General features: G+C 34.0%; 1 protein-coding gene and 1 non-coding gene across 2 annotated transcripts in view; both read right to left on the bottom strand.

Moving 5' to 3' along the window:
- The window catches only part of Zswim5 (zinc finger SWIM-type containing 5), a 185,993-nt gene that overhangs the window by 146,776 nt on the left and 26,575 nt on the right, over nt 1–12,642 (bottom strand). The gene's annotated exons all lie outside the window — the stretch shown is intronic.
- Nucleotides 806–911, bottom strand: LOC124075437 (U6 spliceosomal RNA). The gene has a single exon (XR_006846053.1). It is a non-coding gene; the product is annotated as a U6 spliceosomal RNA (small nuclear RNA).

The following is a 12,642-nucleotide window of genomic DNA, read 5'->3' as shown; positions in this document are numbered from 1 at the left end:
AAACTGTTCCACCTCCAAAATCACTGTCTCATATCCCATCATCTATTAATGCCTTTTCTTTTTCAGTGTTCACTCAATTATCCCATTATAGATGTTATATCACTTGAACTTCCAGTCATTAGTCCCTTCATTTTCTCTATTCTTCACTGCTCTCTTGGGTACCTAGTCTATAGTAATCATTTTTAAAATATTGATAAATAAAATCACCATCATCCAGCTTAGATTCTGTGGTTCATTATTTTAAATACTCTCTTGTCTAAAATCTGTTACTCAATTCTTCATTTGAAAACCACCTGGCAAAACCTTAATTCTAGAACTATCTGTGTTCTCTATGTTGGCACTTAAACTAGAAAGCACTGCTAAACAAAAACCATACAATGAGACTAACTAATGCTACTGAGAATTCAGGTTCACAAGTTTTATTTGGGCCCACAATATTATCAGACGTTCTTATTATATTTTCTTCATCAGCTTGGTCTTCTTTTTCAGCAACAGCTACATCAAACCTCTTCCTCTTTCTTCAAACTCCACTTGTTATCGACACTTGGATGTTTCACATACATTTCAAATTCAACACGTTGAAGATTGAATTCAACATTTTTTCCATCTAACATAACCCCTAATCATCCAAATACATTTGTTCTTTCTCCAGCCCCCTCGTCTTGGTAAATGGCATTACCATAAGGCCGGAAATCTGGCAATCATCCTTGTTCCAACTACTGCCTCATACTTAATAAGTCATGTTGACTACTTCCTATATATGCTTAATGGGTACCAAGTATCCCAAATCAATATTTACTTTTTATTTTTTAATGAAATACTAATAAATGTGTGTGTTGTCCATGCACAGGGGCCATGCTAGTCTCTCTGTATGTTTCCAATTTTAGTATATGTTCTAATGAAGGGAGCACTCAACATTCTTTTCTCTTTTTTTAATTGATTTTATTTTTTAAATATATGATAGCAGAATGCATTACAGATCTTATTACACATGTAGAGCACAATTTTTCATATCTGTTTGTATATAAAGTATGTTCACACCAATTCATGTCTTCATACATGTACTTTGGATAATGATATCCATCACATTCCACCATTATTGCTAACCCCCTGCCTCCTCCCTTCCCCTCCCACCCCTCTGCCCTATCTAGAGTTCCTCTATTCCTACCATGCTCCCCCTCCCTACCCCACTATGAGTCAGTCACCTTATATCAGAGAAAACATTTGGCATTTGTTTTTTTGGGATTGGCTAACTTCACTTAGCATTATCTTCTCCAACGCCATCTATTTACCTGCAAATGCCATGATTTTATTCTCTTTTGTTGCTAAGTAATATTCCACTGTGTATATATGCCACATTTTTAATCCATTCATATATTGAAGGGCATCTTTTCTAAAAACTATAGTTTTTGAAACCCATTCTCCTGGCCTCTACTCTAAGCATAATTCTAATTCCTTCTCCAAACTTCAGAGTTAGCATTCTAATTGGTTTAAGACCCCTAGTAGGACTTCTTTGATAGGATCCTAGCTAAACTCCCTTAACTTTATTAAACTTCTTTTAGTCTCAAACATGTTAACTCTCACCCCTAGAACTACATTCTCTATATAATTCAATATTCTCTACCTGATATGCTTTCTCTATACCTCTTAACCTGGCTCATTCTTACTTAAATTCCATGTCTCAAATTAAGCATCACTTACTTTAGGCTCTACCTTATTTTCCAGAGTAAGAACCCAAACTCTTACATTAGTATAAATCAATATAATATAGAGTGGTAATTACAATATATGAAAAGTGGTAAAATTTTTTAAAGTCTTTTTTTTTTTCTACCTGGAAGAATCACAGACAAGGCAACATCTGTACAGTTTTAAAGGATGAAGTGAGTTCACTCTTTCTCTCAACACACACACACACACACAAGGAAAGAAGTAAGCACAGTATCCAAAGAGATACACAAAAACATGAATGTGACAGGGCATAAGAAAAGCTTTAAGGAGGGGACAGAAGAAGGAGAGAGGATCAGGAACAAACAATTTGGTGTTGTAGTAAAATAAAGCACAAAGAAGTGATAGATCCTCTTCATACTTAACAATGGTGATCTGCAGAATATCTGTTTGAGAATTACTGGGCATTTTAAAAAACATATGATCTTTAGGTTTCATCCTGGATCTAATCAATCAGAATCTCTGGAGTTGTGAGCCCAATAATCTGTAATCTTACCAACAGCCCAAAAGATCTTATGCCCATCAGTTCAAAAACTTTAGGTGATATATTTTTTTAATAAAGGGAAACTAACCTTGGTCCTAAAAACAGTCATTTAAGTAGTTTTATTTTTTATATAAATGTGAAGACAGGAAAAAGTTCCTGTTTAGTCAACAGGGACTAGCAAAAATTTTTAAGGCTCTAGAATAAATAACACACCTTAGACCCCTCCCTCCCTAGTTAATGGGGATGATTAACTGGCTTAAGCAAACCAAGGTAAACCAGGGGAACAACACAACAAGTTTTTTGCATTGGAAGGCAGAAAAAAAAAATAGCTTAATCCTTGAGAGAATCTCATAGGAAGACACTAATTGTAGGGTCTGCAAAATAAAAAGAAACCCAAACTCAGCTAGGCACAACTCTTCTGTGACAGCAGGACCTCATAAAAGAGTGGACTAAATTGTGTGCCTGAAGTGACCAGAAACTAATAAGTGTACAAAGAGAAATACCCTGGGTCAACTGGAGCACTGAGAAAGTGAGTTGTCCATGAAGTCATCCTCACTTGAAAAGACCTTACTGGTCTTTACCAAAAGCTGAACGAGTTAAATATTGCTGCCTGGGGACCAGCAGCACCAGACAGCTGAGACAAGTGTTTTGACTCTGAACCATCTGGCAACAAAAAACAGTAGTAACAAACTGAAAGTCACCAAAATTCTTCCCTGCTGACTAGTGGAAATCAGATATACATTATGTTTAGAATGAATAAACTCTCTAAAGTTTTCAGACAACTGCAGGGGAAAGGGAAATGCCTGTATTTTAGACAACATATGGGAAGGAATAACATTCATCTGTCTGCTAAATACAGCATCTAGGGACTGGGGTTGGTTTTAATCTAAATTAGAGAAATAAGAAATGGACTATATTTTTACTCTAAGTGTTATGAAGCAGATCATACTAGTTGCATGATAATGTGTGTAAAACATCTAGCACAGTGTCTGAATCATTGCAATTAATCTATAATAAATGGTACTCATTGCAGCTGTTATTATTTTAGAGGGAGAGAGATACAAAAGTGGTTAAAAGGTTTACAGTCTAAACATTAGGGAGAATGGTTACAAAAAGGAAAAAGTAGGAGAAAGATCTGAGTTTGGAAAATATCTGTCTTTAGGCATGATGATTTTGCACTGAAGAAAGACATCTAAATAGAAGTATCTGCTTGCTTAGAATGCATACATTTTTGTTTACTGAAATCTTATCCTTCTTCTACCACCGTCCAGCTCCCATTTCTGCTAACATACCCTCAATCCTTTGCAATCATTCTTGCCTTCTTCGATCCTTTAGTACTTTTATATTTCTACAATTACATTCTGTTTTATATGATAATTATTTTTCTACACTTTGTCTTGTCAACAAGATTGTGTTACTTTAGGGAAAGGAGAGACTAAATCCAGATAGATTTTTGTTTGTCCCATAGAATTGGGCCCATAATGAGTACTTAGTAATCTATCAGCAACCCTCAAGGTAAGAACCAGACCTCTTTATGAACATTAATAAGATCACCTAAATACCACCATTTCTGGAATAAAAAAAAGGAACCCAGGATTCTGTGTGATACTGGCAAGATCCCTGATCCTCCCTCCCCTTGCTCAACTTGCACAGGTTCCTTAATCACCTTCAGACCCTCATAATGCCGTTTATGCCCACTTAACTCCAAAGAGTTCAGTGCTCCCAGGTCATTCCTCAATGCCCAGATTCCACCCAGATTCTAATGCCCGTAGGTCAATATGAGCAATGAGACAAATTCTCCACATATCTCAACATTATTACACCATTTCCTTACTTTATTTTCCTCCATAGCATTTATCACCATCTGACTGTGATGTTGTCTGGGTCCTAACTTTAAGTTCCATGGAACAAATATAAAAGCCTGTTTTATTCATTGATCCAAATCTAAACCTAATATAGTACCTGGCCTATGGTATGGCTCAACAGATATTTGCACAATAAGTAAAAATGAATACACAATTCATTTGTTAACACAGTCAACAAATATTGAATGCCTATAATGTATTCCAATGACACATTAATAAATAAGAATGGCAAGATTTATATCTTCATTTAGACTCTATAATAAGAGAAAATATTAAACACTATGTAATTATTCATAATTATAATAAATGTTTAGGAGAGGGAAACCTGACCTAGGAAGACAGTAAGGGAGAGTCCAAGCCAGACACTGAAGAAATACATTTAAGCAAAGACTGAAGGATAAATACAAATTATTTGAACAACTAAGGGTGAAAGATTTCAGACACAAAGGATGTCTCAAGACTATAAAAAGGAACACAGTTTTTTGTTTAGAAGCTTTATTTAGAAAAAATGAGATGCAATAAATTGTATTAATATAAAGCATATATGACTTGTTAAATTTTGATGTGTTAAATTGGATGTAAGTTTAGATATACATCCATGAAACCATCACCACAATCCAGAGAATTAATGTTATCTGCATCCATCTTGGCATATAATTTGATTTCTTCTTGTTTTGGTTTTGGTTGGTTTTTTTGTTTGTCTGTTTTTTTGTTTTTGTTTGTGTGTGTGTGTGTGTGTGTGTGTGTGTGTGTAACTGTGTAATGAATCCAGGGGCACTCTACCAGCCCTTCTAATTTTTTATTTTGAGACAGGATCTTCCTTAACTTCCCAGGCTAACCTTAAACTTGTCATCTTCCTTTCTCAGCCTCCTGATTACAAGTATGTGCCACTACACCCAGTAATATGGAATTTGTATTTATTCAATTAAGATTTATTGGTACCTACCATATATATTGGATATATATTGGTATATGATCCCTGTCCTTTTATACTTCAATAGGTATCTATTCAAGAAGTAAAAGAAGGCCTGGGTAACTATGTCTGGGGAGGTAGTATCCTACAGAGCCTTACATACCATATTTTGATTTTTATACAAAGAGCCACAGGGTCAAGTCATGCTTAACTTGAACAGGAAGCCATTCAAAGGTTTTAAGTAAGGTAATGGCATGGTTACATATGTCTTTTCAGAAGAATCATACTGACAGAAAGGTGAAGAACATATAACAGAAAGTCAAGAGTGGTTTCTGGGGGAACCTGTTAGGCAAGTGTAATAATCCTGACAAGAGATGATGAAAGTTTGGCAAGGGTTGTGGTGGCAGAGAGGACAAGTTTTAGAATGATTTAAGAGATAATTAAGAAGCAAAACCATAAGAACTTAGTGATGTGTTAGATATAATGAGACTAACCTTGCATTTGTGATCCTCCTGCCTCAGACTCCCAGGTCTCTGGATTATAGGTATATGCCGTCACGCCTGGCTGATTCTTAGTTTTCTTGCTAAACAATTATCTGAATGTGATGTTACTTCCAACAAAGGAGACTTTAGAGGAGAAAGACTTGGGTGGAAAACATAAGTTCAGTCTTAGATATACCAAGTTTGATGGGTTCAAAAGATATCCAGAAGGCAGTTAATTATACAAGGTTGGGTAGACTAGGAACAGGAGGCAAGGTGACTGAGAAAGACTAATTAGGCAAATAAAAGAAATAATAAGTACCAAATTGGAATGAAGTAAAACAACTATCTCTATTCACAGATAACATAATCTTACATACAGAAAATCCTAAGAAATCCACACAAAACTATAAGAGGTAATAAAAATGTTCATTTAGGAAGTTTACAATATTCAATATAAAAAATCAGTTGTACTTCTACATATTTCTAATGATTGATACAAAAATGTAATTAATAACAAGATAAAGAACCTTACCATTACACCAGAAATTTCCCTCATGTCCTTACCAGTCAAACAGTCTCCTCCAGAGACAATCATTGTTTTGATTTTTTTAAAACCACTGATTAAAATTTTGCTTATTCTAGAACTTCATATAATAAAATTAAAAAATACATATTCTTTTGAGTAGAGCTTTTTCCATTCAGCATTTTTTTCAAGACATATTCATGCTGTGTACATCTGTAGTTGTTGTTTGTGCCTTTTAATTAATGAACAGTAGTAGTTCATTGTATGAACATACTGGATTATTTAACAATTCTCTTGTTCAAGTACAACTAGGCTGTTCCAATTTGGAGCTAGTATGAGCAAAGTTACTATGAACAATTTTGTACATAATTTTGTTACTATCAACAATTTTGTTGATGTTGTTAAAATAAACTTTATTTAACTTGGGTAAATATTTAGAAGTAAAATTCCTGGGTCATAAAGTAAGTATATGTTCAGATCATTTTCCAGAAAGGTTATATTATTTTATATTTCTAATAATAATATATGTCTGAGACCTTTTTTTTTTTGATGGTGGTACTGGGAATTGAACACATGACCTCATGCAGTTTCCGCCTGAAATAACTGAACTTTAATTATTAGGTCTGCAAAACTCTATAAAATTCTGAATTTTCACAATAGTACAAATCACTGAGATAAAAGACCATAAAAAATTAGGGCTTGCTGGGCTCGGTGGAGCATGCCTATAATCCCAGTGGCTTGGGAGGCTGAGACAGGAGGATTACAAGTTCAAGGCCAGCCTCAGGAAAAGCATGGTGCTAAGCATCTCAGTGAGACTGTCTCTAAATAAAATACAACATAGCGCTAGGGATGTAGCTCAGTGGTCGAATGCCCCTGAGTTCAATCCCCAGTACCTCCCCCCCCAAAAATTAGGGCTCATGGGAAGAGATTAATGTCTTTCTTTTATTATACTTCAGTAGCATATACAAAATAAGGCTAAACCTAAATGTAGTCAAATCTAATGAAATTCAGCTGGAGGCTAAATTAAAAATAAAAATGTGTAGAATTCATATTATGTTGTGCTAAGAGTTATCTGCCATTGCATCTGGAAAATTTTAGTGACTTGTTATTGCACAAACAATTGTAGTGAATCCTGTGTATACTAGAATTAGTTGCATTTCATCTCTTACATGAGAAAGTCATATGAAAAATATTTTAGCACCTGTGGCATACATATAATCTCAGCAACTCTGGAAGCTGAGGCAGGAGAGTCACAAGTTTGAGACCAGCTTGACAACACAAGAGGCTCTACTCAAGATAAAATTTTTAAAAGGGGATGGTAGTGTATGCTCAGTGGTAGAGCACTTGCCTAGCATCTCTAAGGACCTGTGTTCAATCCCTGGGACTGAGGGGGGAAAAAAAAGACTAGGGGTGAAGTTGGGGGTGTAGCTCAGTAATAAGATTGCCCCTGGCTTAAATCGCCAATACAACAAAAATAATAATAAATTTTAACCCAACAGCATTTTCAGGGTGACAACTTTAGCTTGTTAGTAATATTTTAAGTAAGTTATACTAAAAATTTACTATAAAACATAAGTTAGTATATTTTAATTTTATAGTAAATGGATATGGCTCACATGAAAAAAGTTAGTATAAGTTATAATAACAAGTATACATTAAACACACAGAACTTTTTTGTTGTTTTTTTGTTCCTATGTTCATTTGTTGTTATAAAAAAATTTTCAGGTTCTGCTGAGCATGGTAGGTAGCATACACCAGTATTCCAAGCAACTTGGGAGGCTGAGGCAGGAGGGTCAAAATTTCAAGGCCAGCCTCAAAATTTCAAGTAGCTTAGTGAGACACTGTCTCAAAATTTAAAAATAAAAATAAAAAGTCTGGGGGTATAGCTCAGTGATAAAGCAGCCCTGGATTCAATCCCAAGTACTGGCAAAAAAAAAAAATCAGGTTCTATATCAAAATTCTGTCCTCTTAAGTAGTCAAGTTAATTCTCCTAGATATCAGTTCTTTCATTTGTAAAGTGTAGATAATATTATAAATTGTATATCACTCCAGAATAGAACAAATGATAAAGTCCTTATTTAGCATAAGTTTAATAAAGTTTATAAAGTCCGTATTTAGCATATAGTAAGTGCCCACTAAACATTAGTTATTTACTATTGTTGTTCTTAAAGCATGGTAGAAAAGTTTTTTGTTTTTGTTTTTTAATTTTCAGTGACTAGGTATGGCTTCATACTTTCTAATCTGGAGAGGTAACTGAGAATATGATAACCATTCATTTTTTAAACCAACTGGAAATCACTGATAGACATCCTTCAGATCTAGCTTAAATGTCATTTTTTTGAAGAGATGTACTTTTCATATAAGTTTTAATTTCTAATACATTAAATATCAATAGATATGTGTTATATAAACCGATGCTCCTTGGGGGTCCTCAGTCATTTTTAACAATGCAAAGGGGTCCTGAGACAAAAATTTTGAGACTGATATAAAGCACTGATTTGAAAATATGAATTCTCTTCATTTAAAGCATATTATGGTCTTTCAAACTTCTGGATGGCTTATTCTCTCTTTGCTACTTGTTTTTTTCACTTGCATTTAATTTGGGGTGTGGGTACACAGCTTAGTGGTGGAATACTTGCCTAGCATACACAAGGCCCAACACTGGGGTGACAAAAAGAATTGTGCACATTCCCTTTAAACAGTTAAAGTTGCAAACACTAACCACAACACTAGTATTTCCTTTTTCTTTCTTTTTACAATAAACTAGAATCCCATCAACTCAATGAGGGTTGCACTATTTACCCTATTCCTATAGAATAAATAAATTTTACAAATAAATTTTCTGGAACTATGATTACTAATAAATACATTTTATTTGTAAGACTTAAATTTTTCTATTAAGTAAATCTGCAGTGCTCCACTAAAGGGAAAAGTATTGGGAAGCATTGCCCTGATATTATCTCATTGATCCATCTCCTCCCATTTTTAACTATTGCCACTACTTTGCTTACCTATTTCACCACATAATTGACACAAATTTTATACCAAATCTTCTGCAAAAAAAAAAAAAGTGGAGTGTGACCATTATGTGATGCTTTTTAAAAAAAAATTTGTGTTGGCATCACTCAAAAATCATTTATTACTAAACTATCTTTGGTGCACGCTTAGGATGCTCAGAAAACAGAGCTGCCAAGAAGATTCTGCACCTCCAACATTGGTTTCATTATCTGTCCCTTGTCCTCAGCACCACTCATGTAAGACAAGTTTACTGTTAGTATTGCAATGCTCTCTTAACAAAGCATATAAACTATACTGAAATCTGTAAGAGGGATAGGAGATATAACTCAGTAGTAGAGTGCTTGCCTAAGTGCATGCATGAGATCCTGGGTTCAATCCCCAGCACTGCAAAACCAAAACCAAAACTATATTATGCATGTAAACATTACCAGTTATGAGATAGCTTTCTAATTAAAAAAAAAAAACTCAACAGTAACATGATGGCTGTAAGATGGAAAAATATTAAAACTGAGCAACATCTGTATGTATGCATATGTATGTTTGTGTGTGTGAGTGTGTGTGTGTACATGGCTATTTTGTTTCCTTTTAAAGGTAAAGGTTCTACAAAAGCATTTTAAAGGTTACAAAAAACACTATATGAGCCTATTTATATAACACTGTATGCATGAATCACTGCACCCATATACTAAGAAAGCTGTTTGGAATCTGCAAAGAATGTCTAGATTTTTACCTTTTTCCTCTGAGTTTTTAAAATGAGTAATTAAAACATAATAAAGCCATTTTAAAAAATAATTATTTTCTAATCCATAACAGTCATGGAATTAATCATATTCCCTCCTGTCTCGCTCAAAAACAAACCAAATCACATTCAAGAAGTAAACATTAAGGTCCTAAGAACAAGTATCTACATAAATTTAAAAATAGTTTTAATTTTAGAAAGGCATGTTATACACTCCAAAAAAAAAAAATGGTGGCCCCGAAATGACTTCTTATCAACTTTAAAATGATTGAATAATTACCAATATTCAGCACAGTACTGAATTTACATTCTTTCACATGCTTATTGAAAAATAATTACATTTATAACAATACAGAAATTTTTTAATTTTTTAATTTTAGAAATCACATATATTTTTCATATCTACTTTAAATGTTACACTTTTTGAGAGGAAAAAAATACATTTTAAATGTAAAACTAAGAAATTTCAACATAAAGATTTATTCAATTAACTGTGTTGTTACTTACTGAAAAATTTTGCCAGTGCATCAACTACCCTGTGTTGGCTTCCAGATTAGCCCATGTTCCTGCCTATACGTTTTCGGTTCCCCAAAATTACATTTTCTTTAAAAAGTTAATAAAATGCCACATACATTCTTATGTTGTCTTTTCAACAAGATCTGGGACTAACCACAGCAATTAAGACCTGCCCCCAAAATTAATTTGATGTCAAAAAAATTAGTTTATGGTATTTCTTTGTTATAAGGTCAGAAAGTCAACTGAATTTGTTACCTCCAATAGCATGTGTCCAACAAAAAATTAAAACTGATATTGAGCCTAATTTTTAGGCCTAAACATTTGTTTTGACACCTTCAAAACAATTCCAAACTGCAGGGGAAAATCTACTTATAAGAACATATTCATGGGGCTGGGGTTGTGACTCAGTGGCAGAGTGCTTGCCTAGTATGTATGAGGCACTGGGTTCAAGTCTCAGCACTGCATACAAATAAATAAATAATAAAATAAAAGGTCCGTCAAAAACTAAAAATATTTTTTTAAAAAGAACATATTCATGTATGAACTCAAATATAATGATCAAAATAAAGGAAAGATGATCCATTCATTGCTAGAGCCAAAATGTGGCTCATAGTTTTGAAAATAAACAAATATGATTCTGGCTGTAATCCCAGCTACTTGGGAGGCTAAGATAGGAGGACTGAAAGTTTGAGGCTAGCCTCAGAAACTTAGTGAGACCTTGTTTTAAATTAAAAAAAAAAAAAAAATTAAAGGGTTGGGAATGTAGCTCACTGGCAGAGTAACCCTGAGTTGAATCCCCAGTATCAAAAACAAAAAACAAACAACCCCCCAACTCCCCAAAAAAACAGCTTAAAAATTCTGTTTGGGGGCTAGTTTGAACTCTAATCATTGAGCATGGTCTAACTATAATTGATAGTTCTGCAGCAAATAAACTACACAAATAAGAAACTGCTAATATCAAAACAGAACTTTATATTTTAACAAGAACTTTAGATACATAATCTTCTGCAGCTGAACTCTTTCAGGAAAAAATATCCTCCCATAAAAGGAGCTATTAAAAATTGCTGCAAACCTCTCTTACAGCATGTCCTCATAACCTTACCAGGATCGCTAAGATCACAGAGTTTACAATAGTTATTAAACAAACCACATGGTTAGATTATAACCATCATAGCAAATTTTATAAACCAGTCTTGGGTAAAACTTTCAAACATTGCACTTCTTTTCTTCCCTTGTTAAAACTGACTGCTTTTTACCAAATTCAGAAAGTAAGCTAAGAGTATCTAAAACTTCTATGGGAGGACCATAAAGGCAAATAAAAATGAATAAAATCAGCCCATTTATTATAAAATTTCCCCATTTATAAAAGTATCTGTTTGGTTTTTCTATCTATACCACAAAGTAAATTCTTTCTTTCTGTTAAAATGTATAACCATCACCAAATTAAACCATCTTGTACTACAGAAAAAAGGTCTATAAATGCTTAATAATATGCTTAATATTTAATACACAAATGCTTAATAAATTCACAATATATGAAGTGAATATATTGAGCTCAACTACAGAGTTATTTTTCTGGTATAGTACTGCTAGCCAGTTACAAATGTCTGTGCGTTAAAGATGTTATTGATATAAGAGAAAATAAGAATGAATGGATGTTCTTAAGATGATAAAGCTATATACAAAGCCTGTCTGAAGTTTTTTTATTTACAGACAGGAAAGGAAACAATTTCACTATATAATTTTTTCCTTTAACTGATTTTTTTTGCCTTTCTCAAACATTTTTTAGTACTTAAAATTGTTCATGGGCTGGGGATGTGGCTCAAGCGGTAGCGTGCTGGCCTGGCATGCATGTGGCCCAGGTTCGATCCTCAGCACCACATACCAATAAAGTTGTTGTGTCCACCGAAAATAAATAAATAAATAAATAAAATTTGTTCATTTATTTTTCACTATGCAAAACTAAATGTAGCATAGTGTTTAAGACCTTAGACACAGGAACCAGACCTCCTGTGAGACAGAAAGAAGAGCCTTATGTTCCCCAAGAGGCACTTTAAAAATTTTTCTTTCTTCTATATTTGATTGTCATGGCTGCCCCAATCACCTCCCCCACTAAAAGATTTGCTTTGGCTGTGGCACTTTGGATCATGGCAACCATCTCAGATTACTCCACCTCCTCTGCAGCCAGATATCCCCACTCTGGTCTGTGAGGATCTCCTCTCTTCCCCAAAACTAAGCAGAAAGACTGCAGTAAGCCACAGGATATTATAAGTATGACTGAGCCTGCCTTTTTTTGGTCTATATAAGCAGCCTTCCCCTCAACCTTATTGAAACAGTTTGTGTACTGCTTCCTTTTAAATTGCGGTGTAAGTCCTAA

Source organism: Marmota monax, unplaced genomic scaffold (genome assembly GCF_021218885.2).
Source record: "Marmota monax isolate L192 unplaced genomic scaffold, Marmota_monax_Labrador192_F-V1.1 WCK01_AAM20220418_F8-fsc00008, whole genome shotgun sequence".
In the NCBI taxonomy this organism is placed as follows: Eukaryota; Metazoa; Chordata; class Mammalia; order Rodentia; family Sciuridae; genus Marmota; species Marmota monax.
The sequence above is the reverse complement of the archived record's forward strand: the minus strand, read 5'-3'. Positions and strand labels throughout refer to the sequence as shown.